This window comes from Pleurodeles waltl, chromosome 8, assembly GCF_031143425.1.
Source record: "Pleurodeles waltl isolate 20211129_DDA chromosome 8, aPleWal1.hap1.20221129, whole genome shotgun sequence".
In the NCBI taxonomy this organism is placed as follows: Eukaryota; Metazoa; Chordata; class Amphibia; order Caudata; family Salamandridae; genus Pleurodeles; species Pleurodeles waltl.
The window spans coordinates 349,767,470-349,793,164 of record NC_090447.1 but is presented as its reverse complement, the minus strand read 5'-3'; the positions used below and the strand labels follow the sequence as shown (position 1 = coordinate 349,793,164).

Genomic DNA, 25,695 nt, shown 5'->3' with positions numbered 1-25,695 from the left:
AATGAACAAGTATAAAGCATTTAGGGTTACCAAAACAGTCAATAAGCCACAACACAATACAAATCTGACACTAATTTATATAAATAGAGGCTACTTTTATCTTTAAATTTAATAGACATCAAAATGACAAAATCTATTGAGGGAAACTGGAGTTATGAATTCTCAAAAGGTAAGTAAATCCCTGTACTTCACGTTTAGGAAATGCAATAAACCATTTTAACTGATTTGATACTTTTTATCCAACTGGCTAGAACGGCTACTTCTCTTCACTTGGACAGGCCACATCAGATTGGGGGCCAGTCAAAGGGGCCACTTAGTCCAGGAAGACAGTTATCTTTTGTGTCGAGCAGTCTCGGAGTCCTCAGTGCATTCTTTTACTTTATTGAGGTCCACCAAAGACGTGGTCCTGATGCTTGGGGTACAGTATGCTTAAAAGATGTAGTGAGTGTTTCTGGGGTCACCCTGGTATCCACTGGCAACAGGGGCTCTCTCCAGCATCAGCAGTGGAGTCCAGTGCAGGTATAGCTGCCACTGGTCAACTGGACTCCCAGTTACAGCAGTCTTGGTGATTGATTATAGGTAAACAGGTATTTTCTTTCTGGAGAAAAGGGTACACTTCAACTTTGGCTATGGGTCCCATGGACAAGGGGACAACTCGGGAAAATCAGGACTCAGTAGCCCAGCAGGCACTTCGGCATCCACAGGTTGTCAGATGTTTTTGGCCAGCTAGGTTCTCAAGGAGTGCAGGCTTCTTTAGCTTTTGGTGGTCCTGAAGCTTAACAGGAGGCATGTTAACTAGCCCTGGGAGTCATTTCTTCCATCTTGGCATATGTGGAGCTCCTTTCACTAGTGGGCACAGCAGGCAGAGTCCCTCGGTTGCAGCAGCTGCAGTCAAGTCTTTGGTGCAGCCTCTCTTTGATGGGTTCAAGGAGCAGTAGAGTAGTCCTTCACCTGTCTTCTTCCCTGTCCCGTAGTAATCTGAGGACTGTGCACCTTGGATGCCATTTTTATGGCAACTTCACGTTTGTGGGAGGGGAAGACTCACTGGTCAATGGGATAATAGTTCCCATGGGGCAACCCTTCACACTTTACAGCACTTCCTGTGGTTTGGCCAACAAACCATCCCAGGAAACCTGTCTATCCCAATCCAAAATGGCAGCTGCCTTCTTCCCATCGGCAGATCCCTGAAGCACTCCTCCAGAAAAACATTCTGCAATGGGTGTTCTCATTCTGGAGGAGGCTGTTTGCCTACACAAAGGAGTGGGCCTGATGAAGTGTGATCGTCATTTGCTTTACTGAGGCAGTAGCTTCACTGAAGCTGGGCCATTGGCGGCCACCGCCTGGAAATCATTTCACTGGAGGTCACAACTCCTCCCATCAACAATTGTCTTTGCTACTGTTCCTGGGAGCACTTCATATTTTTTTTGTAGCAGAGGCAGCATGTTGTCCAGGTTACAACGTATGCAGAAGACATGAAAAGCTACCAGAGGATGAGGCAACAAAGTGGTGATCTTCTAAAGTCACCTATTTACTAAACATTACCTTAAATCCGAGCTCTGCAATGAATTATGTTTAATGCAACAATTAATTTGATACCTTGGAGTAATTTCTTTGGTGGACAGAGATGGAAGTGAGCACTTAAAGAGGTGGATAATTGAACTCCATGTTAGCCAAAAGGACCACCAGTATTGCTACAATGAAAACAGCAATGTTGTGTTTTCAATGTAAAACAAGTTACTTACCTTCCGTAACGATTATTCTTTTAGAGACAAATTCTAGTTGCAGATTTCTTACCTTCAAATTTCACCCAGGTGTCAGTCTGGATACGGAGATTTTCCTTTGAGCAGTACCGCTGCGTACTGTCAGGTAGAATCCGTAGACTCCGTGTCGTCGTTGGCACCGTGGTCGCCGGATATGACGTCATGGATCGTATATAGGAATCACCCCAGCACGCTGAACTCAGTTTCTTTTCACGACTTTCCACACCAGAAGCAAGGAGCCATGAAGAACATTGATTCTGGTGTGCGAGAACTAGGGCCCTGAAGGAGAAGTCCCTGTCCCTAGAAATCTCCAGAGGTTGTTATTCAGCCAGTGCGTAGCACATTTTAATGTAGAGAATAACCCATTTAGAGATAGTTCTCTTCTGCACTGCCCGATCTTTCTTTGCACCCACATAACAGACCAAGAGTTCATTGTCCACCAAGAACTCTTTGGTAGGATCAAGATAGAATGCCAATGCTCTTTTTTTGACCAGCCTCTCAATCTTCACGCAAGAAGGCAGAGACTGGACTAGGTCCGAGTAGAGAACCGTTCTCCTCTGCTGAAACAGAAGATCCTTCCAAAGGGGCAGTCTGATCGGTGGATTGATGGCCATGTTCAATAATTCGAGATACAATACCCTTTGTGCCTAGTCCGGAGCCACAAGAATGACTTGGGCCAGGTCGTTCTTGATCTTCTTGAGAACTCTGGGCAGAAGTGGTATTGGCAGAAAGGCGTAAAGGAGGTCTAAGTTCCACTTGAGACGAAAAGCGGTGCAGAGCACATGCTGCCTGTAGGACAGTGCCCCTTTGGCATTGTTACCCCCAACCTTTTACCTGATATCTGATGCTAACTTGACTATGTGCTGGGACCCTGCAAACCAGGCCCCCACACTTGTTTTCTTTTCCTAAACTGTACCATTGATTTCACAACTGGCACACCCCTGGCACACAGCTAAGTCCCTTTTAAAAGGTACCAGTGGTACCACAGGCATGTATTGTGCCATCCTAAGGGACCCCCTCACCAACCACATGCACACTGCCACTGCAGATTGTGCGTGTTTTGGGGGAGAAAAAGCTAAAGTCAACATTGCATACCTCTCTGGGTGCCATGCCCACAAACCACTGCCTGTGGCATACGTAAGTCACCCCTCTAGAAGGACTTACAGCCCTAAGGCAGAGTGCACTATACCACAGGTGAGGGCATAGCTGCATGAGCAATATACCCCTACAGAGTCTACGTCCATTCTTAGACATTGTAAGTACAGTGTGGCCATATTGAGTACATGGGCTGGGAGTTTGTAATTACTAACTCCACAGCTCCATGAGGACTTCACTGAAGACTGGGAAGCTTGGTATCAAATGTCTCAGCTCAATAAACCCACACTGAAGCCAGTGTTGGATTTATTGAAAAATGCACACACAGAACATCTTAGAGATGCCCTTGTTCTTCACCCAAACCTTTAGTGTAAAGCTGACCGGTCTGTGCCACTAACAGACAAAGTTCTGACCCTAAGAGGTGAGAACCTTTGTGCTCTCTTGGTCAGGAACAAAGTCTCCTCTGGGTGGAGGTGCATCACACCTCTCTCCTGCAGGAACTGCAACACTTTGCGGTGAGCCTCAAAGGATCTTGCCTCATGTTACACTGCCACAGTGCAATCCAGCTGGTGCATGCCCACACCCCGTGGACCAAGTACCCACCCCAGCTAGAACCACCCCGATGGTGCCCAGAGCTGAGGAGAACTCTTCCTGGCAGAATCCTCCATCTTGCTTTGGACGATATTAGTCAATACGGTTTGGAATGTGCTCCCCAAAGGGAGTGGGCACAGGAAGGATGTAGCCACCCTCACGGACAGTAGCCATGGGCTACCGCCCTCTGACCCCCTGTAACGCCCCTAAATCTACTATTTAGGGGCACCCCTGAACATTGCTCTTCAGATCCCTGATGACCGGACAAGAAGGACTGAAGAGCCGCACCAGCAGACAAAAGACGCCAGACGACAAATAACTTGGCCCCAGGCCTACCGGCCCATCTGCAGCTTCAAGACTCCTGCTACAAGAAGACGACTCATCCTACAGAACCACCTGCCTACTCAAGGACCAAGATCTCCAGAGGACACCAACACTATCCACAAAGAAACCTCCAAGAAGAACTCCAGATCTGCCCTGGATCTGTGAGTCCTGCCACTCTGCACCTGACGCCCACTACCCGTGTCCAGGTGGTCCACCGGTCGGGAGAAGGTCCCGAGGCGGTTCCACCCTGGGTTGCCCCTCTTGACCAACACAACGCCACCTGCAGCCTAAATCCAGAGGACCCCACTGATTGTGACCAACTCTGGTGAAGATTTCCCGACGCCTAAAGGTACCCCTGCGCACCTGCAGACCCCTGGCCTTGGGGAACCCAACCGATGGTCCAGCAGCATCTAGCCTACTTACCTGTCCAGCAGTAGGTTTTCTTTAGTCAACTCCCTGGACAACACCTGCAGCATCTTCGTGGCCCCCAGGGTTTCCTCACTGAAAGCATTGGGCGCCCGACATTTGTTCGCACCTGGCCACCCCTGTGCCGCTGAGGATGTGTGTTTGGTGCTGACCTGTGGCCCCACCGGTTCTGATCTAACCCCCCACCCGCCTTCCTATGAGATTTTGCACTGTCTACTTGTAAAATCGACAAGTATTACTTATCTGTAAACTGTTTTACTTGTGAATTCTAAACAAAGTGCATTTGATATTTGAAAGTAATACATTCTTAAACTGTGCTTACATGCAAAAAAGATCATTTTGGTTGTGGAAATAAAGTAAAGTATATTTTTGATAGATAAAACATTGGCCTGGAGTTATTCATTGAGTGTGTGCCTCATTTCTTGACTCTGCGTGTAAACAAATGCCTAGCACTACCCTCTGATATGCCTAACTTCTACACCATACTACCACAAGAGAGCATTAATATTATCTACTTTAGCCTCGGTAAAGCCTCAGGGGATCCACTGGACTCTGTGTACACTATACCTCACTTTGGTATAGTATATACAGACCCAACTTTCTACCCCACCATTGAAACTTCAACATGCAAAACAGATGACTCTCTGCGAAGGCTAACCAAGGCTCATCCCACTGCTGAAAGAGACCATGAGCCACCTCTGGATGGAGACGCTACATATGATTGAGTAGGCAATGACAACTGAGTTTGTCTGCTCTGGTTTTCAGAGAGCCCACCAGATTTTGAACCACCAGGAATATGTCCTGATGTTCCAGCCATGTCCAGAGACGCAGACCCTCGTTACAAAGGGTTCAGGACCCCACCCCGCCCTGCTTATTGCAGTACCACATGACGTTACTGCTCTATGTGAACACCTGCACAACTCTCCCTTTGAGAGAGGTAAGGAATGCCTTCAATGCTAGCATGATCGCCCTGAGTTTCAAAGGACTGATATGGACACATCTGATCGCCGCCTCTCCCATGTGGCCGCTCTGTCCCAGGAGTGACATCTGTCACTACTGTACGATCTAGTTGGGGAAGGGAGAGGGGTCTGTCCCTGACCTAATTGAGGTTCAAAAGCTACAAATCAGATCTTGCGCAGTTCCCCCCGAGATCTGGACCATGTTGGAGAGATTCCTCGGAGGCTGCACAAACTGGAACTTCAGATACCACTGCAGAGCCTGCATATGCCATCTGGCATTTGTCACCAGCAGGAGGCCATGAGGCCCAGTACCCTCAGAGTAATTCTCCCCGAAATCCAGGATAGAGGATGAAACAACGGTATCAATGCCTGAATATCCCAGACTCGCCGTTCGGGAGGAAAGCCCAAAACTGACTGTTTCCAGAACAGCTGACAAAAGGGGAGAGTCTGAGAGGGAGTCAGGTGCGACTTCAGCACGTTTATAGCGAACCCAAGTGATTGCAGGAAGTCCACAGTAGTTTGGAGGTGGGAGACGACAGCCTGGGGCGAGCCCACCTTTAACAGCTAGTCATCGAGGTAGGGGAAGACTGAAACACCTGAACTGCTCAAATGAGGTGAGACTACCGCAATCACTTTCGTGAGCACCTGAGGGGCCCTGGTAACACCAAAGGGGGGAAACAGGAAAATGAAAATGCTTGTGACCTACCACGAACTTCAAGTATTGTCTGATGGCAAGCAGGATGGAAATATGCATCTTGCAAGTCCAACACTACCATTCAGTATCCTGGGTCCAGGGCAGAGAGGACCTGAGCTGGAGTGAGCATTATGAACTTATCCTTTCTGAGGAAGGGACTGAGGGACTAAAGGTCTTGGATAGGGCGGAGGTCCTTGTCCTTCTTGGGCACCAGAAAGTAGTGGGAATAACAACCAAGACCTACTTCTTGCACAGGGTCCCTCTCTATGTCTCCCTTGACCAAAAGAACCATAACCTCTTCATGGAGAAGTGCCAGGTGATCCTTCGTCATCCTATTGTACAATGGTGGGGGAGTCTCGAAGGGGAGGGAGTAGCCCCTTAGGACTATTTGCAAAACCGACCTGTCTGATGTGATGGTGTGCCAGTGGGGCAGATGATGGCGAATCCTGCCACCAACTGGTCCCTAGTGGGGAAGTGTCAGACTAGTAAGGTTTGGAGGCTGCAACAGGGGGAGGGGGTGGCGAGGGTCAGTGGACTGGCAAAACGGCTGGCTCTCCATGTCCCCAGCCATGCAGAGGCTGGGCAGCATGCGCAGCACAGTGGATGGTGGGGAACAGACGTGGTTGGGTGCCTCTTCCGTAGCCACTAAAGGAGCAAAAAACAGACTGAGGGGGCACCTGTGAGGCCACAGGACCGAGCTGTAGCCCGGGACTCCTTAAAGCACTTGAGCTCCAAGTCTGCTTTGTCTCCGAAGAGAAGGGTGCCATCAAAGAGAATGTCCATCAGTGTGGCTTGAACATCATCTAAAAAGCCTGATGTCCTTAACGAGACATGGTGGCTCAAGGCCACCGTCTAAGCAACCAATCTGCCTAGAGAGTCGGTCGTATCCAGCCCACATCTGATTACGAAGTTAGCTGCTTCTCTCCTACCAGCAAAGGCTTGGAAGAGAATGGCTCGGTCCTCCCCCAGGACCTGTGGCAGCACTTATGAGAACCTGTCCCATAACGTATGGACATAAAGGCTCAAAAGGCATGCAGTGTTCACGGACTACAATGCCAGGCTGGAGGAAGAAACAGCTTTTCCCCCCAAGGTGATCCAGCAACCTGGTTTCCTTATCCGAAGGATGGAAGGGAATGTGCCATGGGATGTTGAAGCTTGGATGACCATGCTGTCGGGGGTAGGGTGTTGGGTTAGGAACACCGAGGCCATTAGGCGTAGGCTTATGGCAGTCAACTACTGTCCTGTTAAAAGGACCCCTGTGCTGGGTTTAGAACAGGTCCCTGGCAGAACTTCAGTCAGAAGGTTAGTCGTGACAGCCACCAAAGGCAGATCGAAGCCAAAGACCTTAGCTGCTCTCTTCACCACCATTGAATAAGATGCCCCCTCCTTCGTAGCCACGGTAGGGGGAAAAATACCCGCGTCAGGGGAAGTGTCCAGACAGCTGGCTTCACCCAGTTCCTGAGCCCAGTCAATAGGGTCTTCAAGCTGGTAATCTAGAGGGTGCAGCAACCCCTCCATCCACTCACCAAACTTGTACCCATAAGAATAGGGGTCAGAATCTGACATAGGAGCAATGTCCCCACGAAGTAAGAATCGACAGACCGACGCCGGTCCAGCTCCATTTCTGAGTTGGCAATTAGTATGGGATCGACACAGCCCATGGGACCAGGCAGCATCAGGAGCATTGACGCCAGAACTGTCGTTGTTGAAGGTCGCAATGGTACGGCTGACACTAGTTTGGATCCGGAAACAGAACCCTGGGTGCCTCCGGAGCCGAAGCCACCGGCACAAAACCCCAAGGGGCCACTGCTGACCCTGAGGGCCCTGAAGGGACTCTGACAGGGGCGGACTGACTAAAGATGGGGCGCATGGCCTCATAAAATTCCTTCAATTGGGCAGGGGTGGCTCTGGCTCCCGGAAACTCAGGGAGGCACGGAGCTGACCCAGAAACACACTCAGAGGACGAAGGCCTAGAGCGAAGACACTCCTTCTTTTGCACTGCATCATCCAACGGACAGGGTGAAGTCGAAGGATGCTCGTGTCAGATGACGCATGGAGCGACGACGAGTGGTGAGGGCTCTATGAGTGGTCTCAGGACCTTCCTCTAAACCGAGACTGAAAGTGATATGGGACCGTGCTGCGAGTAGCTTTAGGGACTGCTCCCTCAAAGCCTTTGGGTTCATAGCTCGGCACTCGGAGCATGACTTTGGGTTGTAGTTGCACTCCAAACACCAAAGACACATGAGGTGCGGCTCCATCACGGACATCATCCGGTGACAGGAGTCACATGGCTTGAAGCCAGTCTTTCGTGGCGACATCCTTGACGCACCAAGAAGTAAAAGAAATGTTGACGAAAGGACAGAAGGCCAGTCAAAAAGCAACGGTAGTGGCAGCTCTTCTTCGGATCTGAACGTAGGCTGGCGCAGAAAGAAAAGAACTGACGTCAGAGCACTGGGGTGGTGCCTATTTACGACCCACAACTTCATATACGGCGACCATGACACCAACGGCGGACGTGGACTCGAACACCACCACCTACTGGCACGCATGGGTGCTGCTCGAAGAAAAATCTATGGATCCAGACTGACGCCTGTGGGAAATTCTAAGGTTAGGAACCTTTAACTAGAAGTCTCTATCAGATTCTACCAATATCAAGATGCTGGAATCCTTCTTTCATGGAGCACATCAGGTAGCCTACCTTAGGGGTGCGGCTAGCCTATAGGTGCAACAAACCTACTGCATGGCTAATTTCCCACCTGTCCAGGTTCCAAATGAGCCTCGGAGCAGGGAATGGCAGTCTCCAAATCTGGAGGAAGCCGGGGTCGGATAGCAAAGGCGGCAGAGGCTTTGAAGCCCCCAGCCTTGGTACGCAGATTTACTATCCATCCAGCTAGACGAGCTGATAACACCTTCTCCGGAGCGGGCATTGTTTGCTGTCCTCACAGAGTGCTGGTTCTCACCTACAGGGGGTCAGAAACTCGTTTGTGGTGGCAGGCTGGACAATACGAGTCAGCCAGCACACTAGACGACTAGTAGGTTTCGGAGGGCATCTAGGTGGATGTAAGAATAAATCGAATACTGGTATCAGTACAGACTGATTACAACGGTGAGTTTGATATCAAACACCATAGGTTTCAGTAAAGCCATCATGGAGATGGGAAACTCGTAATGACCAGTGCCCAGTACATATACTTATGATGGCTTCCCTGTTCACTTGTACCATCTAGTAATTGAACTAGACAGCACAGGGACATATCTGTTCATTCAGATATGCCCTCACAGTTAATATAATGCACCATGCCTAGGGGGCAATAAGGCCTGCTGTATGGGTGACCTACAAATATTATATGCATTGGCACACAGAGACTGGGCTATGTCATGTTTTCGCACATGGTCTGCACCACGTCACGCAGCTGTGATGGCAGTCTGCATACAATTTGTATGGGGGTCCCTTTGTGTGGCATAATAAATGCTGCAGTCCTTAGGGACTCTTTCGTGCCCATGCCCTAGGTACCAGGTGTAGGGAGCCGGCTCTGTATTTACTATATCAAAGTGAGATACAGTGTGCACAGAGTCCAGGGGCTCCCCAGGGGCTTAACACAGGCCAAAGTAGATAATACTAATGGTCTCTTTTGTGGTAGTGTGGTCAAGCACTTAGGCTTATCAGAGGGCAGTGCAAAGCATTTGTTGTACACACACAGAAAATAGAAGAAGCACACAATCAATTACATAACTCCAGACCAATGGTTTTTATATAGCAAAAATATCTTTCTTTTCCTAATTTATTTTTAGAACCACAAGATTCAAGTTGCAGTTAAGTACTTCAATAGATTCGTATTAAACACATGTATCAACAGTACTTTGTTTGAAATTGATAAGTCATACAGTTTTTAAAATCTTGGCTATAATCTGTTTTAAAAATGGACACAGTGCAGTTTTTAGAAACAGTTCCTGAGGGAAGAAAAGTTAGTTCTATTTGCATTCAAGTATTCGACTTACATTTTCAGTCTCCGTGTTTTAGCAAGTCCACCGGCCAGCGTTCAAGCTAACCCCAAACACCCACCACCAGCAACACGGGGCCGGCTGAGCGCAGAGGTCAAAGTTGAGCAAACTTAACGTGGGCTCCTATGGAGACGGGGGTATTCGGAATCAGGCCTGCCTGCTGGTAAGTACCCTTGGCTCGGAGGGCAGACTAGGGGGATTACAGGAGCACTAGGGGGGTGGTGGGGGACCACAAGTAGGCACCAAACACATACCCTTAGTGGGACGGGGTGGCCGGGCGCATGGTGCAAACAGGACGTCGGGCTCCCACTGCTGGTTTATGAGGGTACCCGGGGGGGTCACTCAGAGGCTGCAGGCAAGGTCCCGAGGGTGTCTCAGGCAGACCACAGGGTGGACAGGGAGAAGGACCATCTGCTGAACGTTGCTGCACTGGAGGTCGGGTTTTCCAAGGCCTGGGGGCTGACGGTGCATGGTGTCTTTAGGCATCGGATTCCTTCGTACGGAGCTTCGTGGTCAGGGGTGTCCTCGGGATTCCATCTGCAGGCATCGTCATGGAGGGGTCATCTCAGGGTGAGCACTTGCTCAGAACTGCCTGGGGATCCTCTCTCTAGCTGGTTGGGCCACCTGGACAAGGGCCGTGTACGTCGGGAGCAGAGTGGTTAGGAGTCACGCATCCGGAGTGAGGTGGGAGTCCATAGTCGCTGGTTTCTTCTTGGACAGGGCCGCTGTCCACTGGAGTTCTTGGTTCTTTTGGGTGCATGGCAGTCTTCTTGAGCTTGGCAGAGGTCGCTTGTCCTGCGGGACAGGTTGCTGTTCTTTTGCAGGTTCTTTGAAGCAGGAGAAAGGCCAGTAGGGCTGGGGCCCAATCAGTTGTCTTCCTTCTTCTCTGGTAGGTTTCTGCTAAGCAGTCCTTCTTCTTGTCAGGTGGCCAGGAATCTGGTGAGTTGTGTTCAGGGAAGCTCTTAAATACAAGATTTAGGGGCGTTACAGGGGTCAGAGGGCAGTAACCAATGGCTACTGTCCCTGAGGGTGGCTACACCCTTCCTGCGCCCACTCCCTTTGCGACGGGGACACATTCCTAACCCTATTAGTCCCTGTCCTCCAAACCAAGATGGAGGATTCTGCAGGGAGGGGGTCACTTCAGCTCTGGACACCTTAGGGGTTGTCCCACCTGAAGTGGTCACACCTCCTTGTTTTTCTTAAGTTTCCTGCTGAACTGGCCACCAAAAGTGGGCCTTTGTATGTGGGTATGGGGGTGGGGTGTGGGTAACGGGGGGGAGGGCATCTCCACTAGCTGGAATGCCCTGGGGCACTGTAGAACGAGGCCTGAGCCTTTGAGGCTCACCGCCAGGTGTTACAGTTCCTGCAGGGGGGAGGTGTGAAGCACCTCCACCCAGAGCAGGCTTTGCTTCTGGCCTCAGAGAGCACAAAGGCCCTCACCCCATGGGCTCAGAAACTTGTCTGCTAGTAGCAGGCTGGAACAGACCAGTCAGTCCTACACTAGAGGATTGGGTAAATACAGGGGCATCTCTAAGATGCCCTCTGTTTGCTTTTTAGAATAAATCCAACACTGGCATCAGTGTGGGTTTATTGTGCTGAGAAGTTTGGTACCAAACTTCCCTATATTCGGTGAAGCCAATATAGAACTGTGGAGTTCGTAATGACAAACACCTGGACCATATACTTAATATGGACACACTGCACTTATAATGTCTAAGAATGGACATTGCTCCTGCAGCTATGCCCTCACCTGTGGTATAGTGCACCCTGCCTTAGGGCTGGAAGGCCAGCTAGAATGGAGACTTACCTATGCCACAGGCAGTGTTTTGTGGGTATGGAACCCTGAGGGGGAAGCCATGTCGACTTTGCCTTTTTCTCCCCAATGGCAGTGTGCATGTGTTAGGTGAGGGGTCCCTTAGGGTGGCACAACAAACGATGCAGCCCTTAGGGGCCCTCCCTGGTCACAGGACCCTTAGTACCACTGGTACCTTTTACAAGGGACGTATGTATGTGCCAGAGGTGTGCTAACTGTGGAAACAATGGTACATTTTTCAGGGAAAGAACACTGGTGCTGGGGCCTGGTTAGCAGGATCCCAGCACACTCTCAGTCAAGTCAGGATCAATATCAGGCAAAAAGTGGGGGGTAACTGCATCAAGTGCCAGTTTCCTACACCAAGGATACCATTTACTATGGACTTAAAGGGGTGCTAAAGTGTCTGGCAATTTTAACACCCTGTTTTACCTTGCTTTTAGGGAATGAGCACCCTAAAAGCAAGGGTTAGCAGGCACCCAGCGCACATCAATGGAGCAACATCAGTACCAGTGGCAAAAAGTGGTGGTGACCATAACAAAAAGCAGCCCTTTCCTACACAGAGCAGCTCAGACAGTTTCACATAATAGTCGAGGTGAAGCTGCACAATTTTCAGCTTTCGCTTCTCTTTTGTAGGGTAAATACAACTGCTTTATACAAGCCTTAATGCTATGTTATGAGTAAATGGGCCAATATCCTCCCTATTTCAGATCCACAGAGGAACAAAACAAGGATGTCTGCTCTCAGCCATATTGCGGGAAGCCGGCCTGGTGTGTGGTGGGTACCTGAGGTACTTACACCCTATACAAGGTCCAGATATCCCCTATTACTTAAGTATAGGCAGTGTCTAGAAGCCAGGCTCTCTAAAGATAGCTGTGGATGAGCAGTCAAGGCTTATCTAGGAGACATGCAGAGCTCATGCAATACCACTGTAGTCACACAGCACTTACACATAAGAAAGAAAACATTCAGTGTTAGGACAATAAAGGGTCTTTATTAGAGTAACACAGTACTAAAACACTAGTTAGGCAACCCACCGATAGGAGAGAAGTAAACAATCAATCAATCATTTGTAAAGTGCGCTACTCACCCGCTAGGGCCTCAACGTGCTAAAAAGTGGGGTTTGGAAGGACTGCTACTGCTCGAATAACCAGGTCTTGAGTCGTTTCCTGATGGTCAGGAGGACCTGGGTCTGTCGTAGGTGGGTGGGGAGGTTATTCCAGGTCTTGGCGGCGACGTGGGAGAAGGATCTGCCACCGGCTGTAGTTCGATGGATGCGAGGGGCGGCGGCGAGGGCAAGGTTGGCGGAACGGAGTTGGCGGGTGGGAGTGCGGAAGGTGAGTTGCTCATTGAGGTAGGCAGGGCCCATGTTGTGAAGAGCTTTGTGGGTGTGGATGAGGAGTTTGAAGGTGATTCTCTTGGTGACGGGAAGCCAGTGTAGGTCTCTGAGGTAGGCTGAGATGTGGTCGCGACGTGGGATGTTGAGGATGAGGCGTGCGGAGGCGTTCTGTATATGTTGTAGTTTCTTCTGGAGCTTGGCTGTGGTTCCTACGTAAAGTGTGTTTCCGTAGTCCAGTCTGCTGCTGACGAGGGTGTGGGTGACCGTACTTCTTGTTTCAGTGGGGATCCATCTGAAATTCTTGCGAAGCATGCAGAGGGTGTTGAAGCAGGAAGATGAGAAGGCGTTGCCTTGCTGGGTCATGGTGAGCGATGAGTCTAGGATGAAACCTAGACTGCGTGCGTGGGTGGTGGGCGTTAGTGCGGTTCCTAAGGTGGCTGGCCACCAGGAGTTGTCCCATGCGGAGGGGCTGGAGCAGAGGATGAAGATCTCTGTCTTGTCTGAGTTAAGTTTGAGGCAGCTCTTCTCTGTCCAGTTGGCGATGGCATGCAGTCCGTCGAGGAGGTTGTTTTTGGCGATGGCGGGGTCCTTGGTGAATGAGAGGATCAGCTGGGTGTCGTTGGCGTAGGAGACAATGTTGAGGTTGTGGGATCGGACGATGTTGGTGAGCGGTGCCATGTAGATGTTAGAAAGAGTAGGGCTGAGAGAAGACCCTTGGGGGATGCCGCAGATGGTCTTGGTGGCTTCCGACAGGAAGGGAAGGAGAGAGACTCTCTTGGTTCAGCCGGAGAGGAAGGATGTGATCCAGTCCAGGGCCTTGTGGCAGATCCCGGCATCGTAGAGGGGAGTGCAGAGGGTGTTGTGGCAGACGGTGTTAAAAGCAGCCGAGAGATCCAGGAGGATGAGGGCCGCGGTCTCACCTATGTCGAGCATGGTCCTGATGTCGTCGGTTTCGCCGTGAGGGTGGTCTCGGTCCTGTGGTTCCTGCGGAATCCGGATTGGGAGATATCCAGCGTGGTGTTGTCCTCCAGGAAGTGGGTCAGTTGGCCGTTGACGATCTTCTCGATGACCTTCGCCAGGAAGGGAAGGGGGGAGATGGGTCGGTAATTCTTGAGGTCTTTGGGGTCCGCTTTGGGTTTCTTCAGCAGGGTGTTGACTTCGGCGTGCTTCCAGCTCTCCGGGAAGTTGGCGGTCTCGAAGGAGCTATTGATGATCATACGGAGGTGGGGGGCGATGATGGGGCTAGCTTTCTTGAAGACAAGGTGGGGGCAGGGGTCGGAGGGGGATCCGGAGTGGATGGTGCTCATGGCTTTGATGGTGTCCTCGTCGTTGATGTGGGTCCAGGAGAGCAAGAGGTTGGTGTGGCTGGGTGCGTTTGGGTTGGTGGTGCTGAGGTGGTAGTGGGGGGCGAGGAGTTGAAGCTGTTGTGGATTTCTGAGATCTTGCAATGGAAAAAGGTGGCAAGGGATTCGCAGAGGTCTTGCGATGGAGGGGGAGGGTGGTTGATGGAGCATGACCTGGGGTTGGTGAGTTCGTTGACGATGCTGAAGAGCTCTTTGCTGTCGTGGGCATTGTTGTCAATGCAATCTTTGTAGAAGGATCTTTTGGTTGTCCGGATGAGCTGGTAGTGCTTGTGGATGGCTGTCTTGAGGACGGCGTGGTTGCTCTCTGTTGATTCGTTGCGCCACTTCTTCTCAATTTTCCGGGACTCCCACTTGAAGGCCTGACGGTCAGCGGTGAACCAGATGGCCTTGGTGCTGGTGCGATTGTTGGAGGATTTCTTGGGTGGAGCAAGGGTGTAGTCATCTATCCAATGTCTGAGGTTGAGGGCGGCTGTGTTGGGGTCAGTGGTGCTGGGTGGCGGGGCCCGGGCGAGGGTGGAGATCAGTTGGTCTTCCGAGATCTTGTGCCAGCTGGGCCGGGGGATTTGTTGTGGGTGGTGGTGAGTGGCGGGTTTCTGGAAGGTGAAATGGGCACAGCGGTGGTCGGTCCAGTGGAGTTCGATGGTATGGCTGAAGGTGACGTGGCTGCTGGCGGAGAAGACTGGGTCGAGTATGAAACCGGCGGAGTGGGTGGGTGTCGTGACCGGTTGTTTGAGCCCGAGGTTGGCGAGGTTGTCGATCAGAGCAGTGGAGTTGCTGTCGTTGTCGTTCTCAAGGTGAAAATTCAAGTCGCTGTGGAGAATGTAGTCCGTAGAGGCAAGTGTCTGGGTGCTGATCATGTCGGCTGATCATGTCGGCTAAATATGTACAATAGTTATCAGAAATAGGTATAAAAAGTGATAGAAAAATGAAAATGCACATAGGCAATAATGATCCTAAAGGGAGCCCAAATCATAAACTAAAATAATGGGCTGCGAACAGAGGACCCCCACCTAGGTAGGTGGAATGTGTAGGGGGGAGCTGGGGGTACTAGGAAACCCCAAAGGTAAGTACCACTGTGCCCCCAGTGACAAGGAGGAAAGGAGTAAATTACAGGAGTTTCCCCAAACCACCCAAAAGGAGGAAAATTAAGACAATGCAACACCCAGACAAGACTTCAAGAAACCAATGGTGGGTTCCAGAAGAGGAAAACCTGTGGAAGAAGGGGACCAAATCCAGAAGTCACAGAAGAGACCAGGAGGAGTAGGAGCTACTACCCACCCAGCTGTGGATGCAGGAGTTGATCGACAGTAGGATGAAGACGCCATTGCAGCCTGCATGAAATAGTGCAAAATGGGATAAATTGCTAAACTCCCCACTGTCGAAAAAAGAAAGAGAATATTGTTGCTCCCAGACTGCTCTAATATCCTCTAGTGGAGGGTTCAGAATAATAAATTTTAAGCATCTACACACATTATACCACATACCATTTGGTTTGTGGAGGATGGGGCTGCAAAGCTTACTCAAAATGTAAATGATCTAGGGAGGCTGCAGCAGGCATTTGGCATGGGACTCCCCTTGAATACACCAATATTAGGTAAAGGTTGCCCTCCATGGTGCTGTTTGCTCAGCCACAGCACTGTCACATATAGTGATATGTGGAGGAACACTATGGGACATTGTCTTTTAAACTAAGTGGCAGAATCAGTGGGTTGAAATATACTATTCACACTGTGATATATTTACTTGTCATTTCAACTGCATATGCAATCATCTTGGCTGTTATTGTTTTCTGTGCATTTAACGAAAAACCAGTGAATAAAATAAAACAAAAAGTATTAGTTTGCAGCAGAGAATAGGCACATGGTAAGCATCTACTGAGTCCTATACAGAGCTACTGATCAACAACAATATTCAGAAACAGATTCTGACACAAACTCTGAAAAAGGCATCCATTTTCCTCCTGCTCAACCACACCTCAAGCAACTGCAGCACTTCCCTAAGAGGACTATTGGTAGACATTAATGTCAAACAAGAAGGGGACTAACGGTCTGGAAGAAAAGCCCCACTAAAGAGGCCAACATCACAACCTATTTTCGCCAAGTACTTACCATGGTCTGTGAAACTAAGAACATGCAAGCAATCGCTAGAAAGAAAATTACTCAAATAAAACAAAAAGTAGAAAATGTAGATCATAAAGTAGAGTTTATCCCTCAGGATGAAGAAATGAAGAAAATAATCACAATGTAGGGAACCTGGGATGGCCACTATCAGTAAGTAAATAAGTCCCCAACCATAAAGGGAGAACAAGTGCCTTGTGAGTAGAAGATGCAGAAGGTGATTTGGCTGTGTAAAAGCTTGTAGTAAAACCTTCTCATCTTGTATGTCTTGAAGAACCAACTCCAAAAGCATAAGGCCTTGATAATTGCCAAAGCTCATTGTGTTCTATCTTAAATCTAAGCACCACGTCAGTTTTCTAGACGGATTGCTGTGAAAATGAATTAAATAAAAAATGTGGAGTGGGTGTCTGTGGTAGGGTTTCTTGGGGTTGGTCGCCAGAGGGGTGAGAGGCGCTGGAGACAGCATGTTAAGCATGGGCGTAGGGCATGGCCCATGCCACGCATGCAAGAAAGCTGTAAACGCCGAGGGTAAGAGGACACAGAGTATGCAGATAGCTCCCAAGTTTTTGGCAGTGAACAGCTCCTTTATACAGAATACTCTAACACCAAAGACACACCACATCTGTTCACCTGAAATGTTTGTTTTTCTAGCAGAGTTTTAAACATAGGATTAGCAAACTGCCATCTACTCCATACTAGAAAATGATAAAGCCTTATACCATTTTTCTAGCAAAGCTATTAGCAAGGGACATCCACATCGAGCTAAAAAGTGATAAAATACTTTATATAAATATTTTATTAGTCTCCACTTTGCCGGTCACCAAAACACACAACTTACTTATCTTTGGTAACGCCTTTTCTGACAGAGACTCTATCTAGCCGCAGATTCCTTCACTTAGACTTATCCCCAGTCACCAGACAGGATCTGGAAATTCTTGAGCAGTACCACTAGGCGCTGGTAGGTTGTGTCACTCAGTTTCCCGTTGGCATCTGCTCCGGATGTAACGTTCGCAGTCTCTATGTAGGTGCTAAACCAGCGCATTGACAACCTTTTATGTCGTGACCTTACCATGCCAGAAGCGCACAGCCACGAAGAAAGCTGATAAACTGGAGTGCATTACTAAGGCCCTCATACGGGTAACCCTAAAATGAAGCCTATCCACAGAGCTGGGAGTATCGGTAAGGAACCTGAGGCTAGACAGAGCCTCTATCACATAAGGCACATGGAACTTGTCATCTGATAGAGACTTCTAGCTGTTAATTTCTCACCTTAGAATAGATACCCAAAAAATACCTTCCTGGAGGTAGGACTGCAAAACAGATTAGACAAAAACATCCTGCATGACCAAACAGGCAAAATGCCCATCATGACAGACCTGACAGTACAGGCATTAGTGGTTGGTGACATGTGCAAGAACACCCATGTTGATGCCTGACAGATGTCCCGGACAGGTACTCTGCGAGCTATTACAGTGGTTGCAGCCTTGGCTGTGGTAGAATTAACATGTAAACCCTCAGAGGTTGCTTCTTGGCCAGTGCAAAGCAGATCTTTATGCAGAGCACTATCTCTTGTGAAATTGTTTGTTTCTGGACAGCCTTCCCTGTCTTAGCCTTGACATAACCCACAAATAGTTGATCATCCATCAAGAACTCCCTAGTCCAAACAATGTAAACAACAAAGCTGTGTTTGGTCCCGGACAGTGGAGTCTCTCCTACTCTTTAGAAGACCATCCTGAGAATCTTTAAAATATCAATACAACTCAGGGGATGGTTGATATGGAGTAATAAATCTGTTCTACAGTTTTGCCAAATTCAAGTAAATGAACTTACAATTTGTGTGGCAAGAGTTTGATCATTTTAGTAGAACCGTTTCCAAACCTTCAACGATCTTCAAAATACATTCACGTTCCCAAGTTGTACATATATATAGATACAGATGCAGACGAATCAATAAGAATGAAATCACATACCACCTTGAAAGAAGAATGTAATTTTTTAAGGAGGGATTGGAGAACCAATCACAGACCATGGCAAGGAAGTAGCAGGTCAAAAGGAAGAGGCAAAGGAAGAAGAGACGAGGTGGTACGAGAAATTCATATAAACAAACAAGAGAAGATGACTCAAAGCAACAAACGGTATTGATGGATAATAAGACAGTTCTTAATTTATCCCAATGTACATTGTATGAAGAGGATCAAAATAATCTATAATTGGGAGTATAATTTTGGGAGGTGTAAGGAAATGGCTCCCTGTTGCAGTTACCCCCCACATTTGCCAGATACTGATGCTGACTTGACTGAGAAGTGTGCTGGGACCCTGCTAACCAGGCCCCAGCACCAGAGTTCTTTCACCTAAAATGTACCATTGTTTCCACAATTGGCACACCCCTGGCACACAAATGAGTCCCTTGTAAATGGTACCAGTGGTACCAAAGGCCCTGTAACCAGGGAAGGTCCCTAAGGGCTGCAGCATATGTTGTGCCACCCTAAGGGACCCCTCACCTAACACATGCACACTGCCATTGCAGATTGTGTGTGCTGGTGGGGAGAAAAAGGCAAAGTCGACATGGCATCCCCCTCAGGATGCCATGCACACAAAATACTGCCTGTGGCATAGGTAAGTCACCCCTCTAACAGGCCTTACAGTACTAAGGCAAGGTGCACTATACCACAGGTGAGGGCAGAGCTGCATGAGCAATATGCCCCTACAGTGTCTAAGTCTATTCTTAGACATTGTAAGTACAGTTGTGGCCATATTAAGCATATGGTCTGGGAGTCTGTCAAAAACGAACCCCACAGCTCCATAATGGCTACACTGAATACTGGGAAGTTTGGTATCAAACTTCTCAGAATAATAAACCCACACTGATGCCAGTGTTGGATTTATAAAAAAATGCACGTAGAGGGCATCTTAGAGATGGTCCCTGTATTTTACCCAATTGTTCAGTGCAGGACTGACTGGTCTGTGCCAGCCTGCTGCTGAGAGACGAGTTTCTGACCCCATATGGTGAGGTACTCTCTGAGGACAGAAACAAAAGCCTTCTCTGGGTGGAGGTGCTTCACACCTCCCCCCTGCAGGAACTGTAACACCTAGCAGTGAGCCTCAAAGGCTCAGGCTTCGTGTTACAATGCCCCAGGGCACTCCAGCTATTGGAGATGCCTGCCCCCTGGACACAGCCCCCACTTTTGGCGGCAAGTCCAGGGGAGATAATGAGAAAAACAAGGAGGAGCCACCCACCAGTCAGGAAAGCCCCTAAGGTGTCCTGAGCTGAGGTGACCCCTGCCTTTAGAAATCCTCCATCTTGATTTTGGAGGATTCCCCCAATAGGAATAGGGATGGGCCTCCCTTCCTTCAGGGAGGAGGCACAAAGAGGGTGTAGCCACCTCAAGGACAGCAGCCATTGGCTACTGCCCTTCCAGACCTAAACACACCCCTAAATTCAGTATTTAGGGGCACCCCAAAACCCAGGAAAGCAGATTCCTGCAACCTGAAAACGAAGAAGGACTGCTGACCTGAAGCCCTGCAGAGAAGACGGAGACACCAACTGCTTTGGCCCCAGCCCTACCGGCCTTTCTCCCCACTTCGAGAAAATCTGCAACAGCGAAGTGTCCCCCAGGGTCCAGCAACCTCTGAAGCCTCAGAGGACTACCCTGCATCTAAAAGAACCAGGAACTCCCGAGGACAGCGGCCCTGTTCCACAAAGACTGAAACTTGCAACAAAGAAACAACTTCTAAAGGACTGCACGTTTCCCGCCAGAAGCGTGAGACTTTCCACTCTGCACCCGACGCCCCCGGCTCGACCTGCGGAGAAGCAACACTACAGGGAGGACTCCCCGGCGACTACGACCCTGTTAGTAGCCAGAGTTGACCCCCGCACCCCCCTCCCAGCGATGCCTGCAGAGAGAATCCAGAGGCTCCCCCCTGACCGCGACTGCCTGCTTCAAAGAACCCGACGCCTGGTAAAGACACTGCACCCGCAGCCCCCAGGACCAAAAGGATCCGACCTCCAGTGCAGAAGCAACCCCCAGGTGGCCCTCCCCCTTGCCCAGGTGGTGGCTACCCCAAGGAGCCCCCCCTTGCCTGCCTGCTTCGCTGAAGAGACCCCTGGGTCTCCCATTAAACCAATTGCAAACCTGACGCCTGTTTGCACTCTGCACCCGGCCGCCCCTGTGCCGCTGAGGGTGTACTTTTTGTGCTGACTTGTGTCCCCCCCGGTAACCCCCCTGGTCTGCTCTCCGAAGTCGCGGGTACTTACCTGCTGGCAGACTGGAACCGGGGCACACCCTTCTCCATCGAAGCCTATGCGTTTTGGGCACCACTTTGACCTCTGCACCTGACCGGCCCTGAGCTGCTGGTGTGGTAACTTTTGGGTTGCCCTGAACCCCTGACAGTGGGCTATCTTGGACCCAACTTTGAACCCTGTAGGTGTTTTACTTACCTGCAAAACTAACCAATACTTACTTTCCCCAGGAACTGTTGAAAATTGCACTGAGTCTAATTTTAAAATAGCTTATTGACATTTTGGCTAATTGTGTTGATTCAAAGTTCCTAAGATACCTGAGTGAAATACCTTTCATTTGAAGTATTACTTGTAAATCTTCAACCTGTGGTTCTTAAAATAAACTAAGAAAATATATTTTTCTATATAAAAACCTATTGGCCTGGAATTGTCTTTGAGTGTGTGTGTTCCTCATTTATTGCCTGTGTGTGTACAAAAAATGCTTAACACTACCCTCTGATAAGCCTACTGCTCGACCACGCTACCACAAAATAGAGCATTAGAATTATCTCTTTTTGCCACTATCTTACCCTTGGACTCTGTGCATGCTATTTCTTACTTTGAAACAGTACATAGAGAGCCAATTTCCTACATGAGATTAATGGACTTGAGTATGTGCAAAGTAGAACAGACCTTTTCCTTTCTGTGAGAAAATTAAAGTTGATGAAAATTCATAAACTTAAAAGTAAAAAATCTGTGACAGAGATTGGACATGATACGATTTGCAATCAGCATAGTTCATTATTTGAGGATATTTCTATGATGAACGAATTGTGGGAGTTAGAAGAGAATGCTATGGAAACTATTGATAAGATGAGAATTACTGAGAAATTGGAGTCTGAAGGTGTAAGAATAGATGAGGAAGGCAGATCATGTTTAAAACCAAGGTCAAAAACAATACCAACCTATTGTAGAGATTTAATAGACCAGTTTGCGGAAACAGAACTTAAAGAATTGAAAATGCTAAGATTGAAAGACACTGGCATGTGCTGGCAAGTGATCCTGTGATAGGTGCACAAATAACGAAAAAAAACACAGTTGACTCACAGAAAAGGAAAATCTATGAAAGGTATATTGGTAAAAAGTGACATTAGAAAACAGGAAACAGGTAACACTTGGTTAAAACAACAAAATGGATTTTATAAATATTCCAAACATAAAGCATGCAAAAATGGAGAGAATATTAAATCAGTGGTGATGGGACAAAAAACAATCCATAAGTTCAGGGGAAAATACACATGTAAAAGTGAATTTGTAATATACATTTTGAGATGTAATTGTCCTAAAATTTATGTAGGAAGTACTAAGTTACAAGCACATCAACATATTTTACAACATCTCAGAGCTATCCAAAATAAGGATGAGACTTATCCAGTTGCACGCCAAATCCACGAAACACATGATGGTAAGGTGGATGAGATAAAGTACAGTGTAATAGATGGGATAGCTAAAGATATCAGAGGAGGAGATAGAGAGAAGAAATTGAGGATCTTGGAATCAAGATACATAATAGCGTTTGATACTAAAGAACCGAATGGAATGAATAGTAATGAGGAGCTTTGTATACATTTGCAATGAAAACAATATAATTTTAAATGAAGTGAGAAGTAGGTAAGCAAATGGACAAAGAATAGAAATGTATTTGGCAATCACCTATATCACATTTTATATTGCATGTCTTGCATGTCTCGGGGAAATCTATGTAAACAACCATGTGGTAGGTTACATGATTAAATTAATATCTAGTATATTTATAGAAAGGCTACATGATACAAGATGAAATGGCAAATTCCTTATCTATATTAGATGCTTTGACAGTTAACAAAATACATACTATAGATTTCATGATTTATAAATAAATTTTTAACATATTTGTAATAAGCAAAGTAAGATTAAAGGAACAAATCAAGTTTGGATTATAATTATTAATTGATTAGGGAATTACCGTAATGAAAGCAAGATTGATTTAGCATGGATATTATTTAACTGTCCACATCATTATGTCTTTTGATTGGGTGTTTTTACGTATTATATCTTTTTTTGTGGCAAAACGATTGTAAAACAGTGTTAATGATGAAGATATTAATTTGAGTAATATGGAAATTGGCAAATATTAATGTTTGGGTAAAAAGATAAGCCTCTCCGATATATGTATTTAGCGTCATGGAGTCGAACTGATCATGTGATATATGAAGGAAACACAATATGGCGACCGTCAGGTTGACAAAGGCAGAAATGCCAAAACGCGTTCCTGCGTGTCAATAAATTTGTTTTTATTTTCCTTCGTGTGTGGAGTGCCGTACTTCTTTTTTTGATGACAAGAAAGTGAGGTTTTTTATATATATATATATATATATATATATATATATATATATATATATATATATATATATATATATATATATATATATATATGAATATGACGAACTTATGCAAAGCATGTATATCTGCAGCTACACATGCCATCTAACATTTTATATATATATATATATAATAATGTCATTTACCCAGTGTACATCTGTTCGTGGCATGCAGTGCTGCAGATTCACATGCTATGCATATCCTGCATTCTAGTGTTGGGCTTGGAGTGTTACAAGTTGTTTTTCTTCTAAGAAGTCTTTTCGAGTCACGAGATCGAGGGACTCCTCCCATTTCGCATGGGCGTCGACTCCATCTTAGATTGTTTTCCCCGCAGAGGGTGAGGTAGGAGTTGTGTATGCTAGTAATAGTGCCCATGCAATGGAGTGAATACGTATGTACATAATGTAGTTTAAAGTAATATATTTACAAATTTATAAATGTTCAAGATCAACTTTTAAACGGCTACAGGCTCCCGGGGAGGCGGGTGGGCGCATGTGAATCTGCAGCGACTAATGCCACGAACAGATGTACACTGGGTAAGTGACATTTTCCGTTCGATGGCATGTGTAGCTGCAGATACAAATGCTGTGCATAGACTAGTAAGCAGTTATCTCCCCAAAAGCGGTGGTTCAGCCTGTAGGAGTTAAAGTTGTTTGAAACAATGTTCGTAGTACTGCTTGACCTACTGTGGCTTGTTGTGCCGTTAACATATCCACACTGTAGTGTTTGGTAAATGTATGAGGCGTAGACCATGTAGCTGCCTTACATATTTCGGTCATTGGAATATTTCCTAGAAAGGACATGGTAGCACCTTTCTTTCTAGTCGAGTGTGCCTTTGGTGTAATAGGCAGTTCTCTTTTTGCTTTAAGATAACAAGTTTGAATGCACTTAACTATCCATCTAGGAATGCCTTGTTTAGAAATTGGATTTCCTGTATGAGGTTTTTGGAAAGCAATAAATAATTGTTTTGTTTTCCGAATTAGTTTTGTTCTGTCAATGTAGTACATTAACGCTCTCTTGATGTCTAATGTATGTAGTGCTCTTTCAGCTACATAATCTGGCTGTGGAAAGAACACTGGTAGTTCTACTGTTTGGTTCAAGTGGAACAGTGATATGACTTTTGGTAAGAATTTAGGATTTGTTCGTAAGACTACTTTATGCTTGTGTATCTGAATAAATGGTTCTTGTATGGTAAATGCTTGTATTTCACTTACTCTTCTTAGAGATGTGATAGCAATTAGAAATGCAACTTTCCATGTTAAGTATTGCATTTCACATGAGTGCATAGGTTCGAAGGGTGGACCCATGAGGCGAGTTAAGACAATGTTGATGTTCCACGAAGGAACTGGTGGTGTTCTTGGTGGTATAATCCTCTTTAGGCCTTCCATAAATGCCTTAATGACTGGTATCTTAAATAATGAAGTTGAGTGTGTAATTTGCAGATAAGCTAAAATTGCGGTAAGATGTATTTTAATGGATGACTTTTGCAAATGTAGTAAGTAGCTTACAATGTCTTTAGCAGATGCGTGTAATGGCTGGATTTGATTATTGTGGCAATAATAAACAAATCTTTTCCACTTATTTGCATAGCAATGTCTAGTGGTTGGTTTCCTAGCTTGTTTTATGACCTCCATACATTCATGTGTAAGGTCTAAGTGTCAGAATTCTAAGATTTCAGGAGCCAAATTGCTAGATTCAGCGATGCTGGATTTGGGTGTCTGATCTGTTGTTTGTGTTGAGTTAACAGATCTGGTTTGTTTGGTAGTTTGACATGAGGCACTACTGAGAGGTCTAGTAGTGTTGTGAACCAAGGTTGTCTTGCCCAAGTTGGTGCTATTAGTATGAGTTTGAGTTTGTTTTGACTCAATTTGTTTACTAGATATGGAAGGAGTGGGAGAGGGGGAAAAGCGTATGCAAATATCCCTGACCAACTCATCCATAACGCATTGCCCTGAGACCGATCTTGTGGGTATCTGGATGCGAAGTTTTGGCATTTTGCGTTTTCTTTTGTTGCAAATAGGTCTATTTGTGGTGTTCCCCATCTTTGGAAGTAAGTGTTTAGTATTTCGCGGTGAATCTCCCATTCGTGGATCTGTTGATGATCCAGAGAAAGATTGTCTGCTAACTGATTCTGAATCCCTGGAATAAACTGTGCTATTAGGCGAATGTGGTTGTGAATCGCCCAATACCATATTTTTTGTGCTAGGAGACACAACTGAGTTGAGTGTGTTCCTCCCTGTTTGTTCAGATAATACATCGTTGTCATGTTGTCTGTTTTGACAAGGATGTGTTTTTGGCTTATTATGGGTTGAAATGCTTTTAGCGCTAGAAATACTGCCAGTAGTTCTAAGTGATTTATGTGAAATTGTCTTTGCTGAGTGTCCCATTGTCCTTGGATGCTGTGTTGATTGAGATGAGCTCCCCATCCTATCATGGAGGCATCCGTAGTTATTACGTATTGAGGCACTGGGTCTTGGAAAGGCCGCCCTTGGTTTAAGTTTATGTTGTTCCACCATAGAAGCGAGGTGTATGTTTGGCGGTCTATCAACACTAGATCTAGAAGTTGACCCTGTG

General features: G+C 47.1%; 1 protein-coding gene across 2 annotated transcripts in view; it reads right to left on the bottom strand.

Annotated features, from left to right (window-relative positions):
- The window catches only part of MED14 (mediator complex subunit 14), an 801,766-nt gene that overhangs the window by 360,660 nt on the left and 415,411 nt on the right, over positions 1–25,695 (bottom strand). The gene's annotated exons all lie outside the window — the stretch shown is intronic.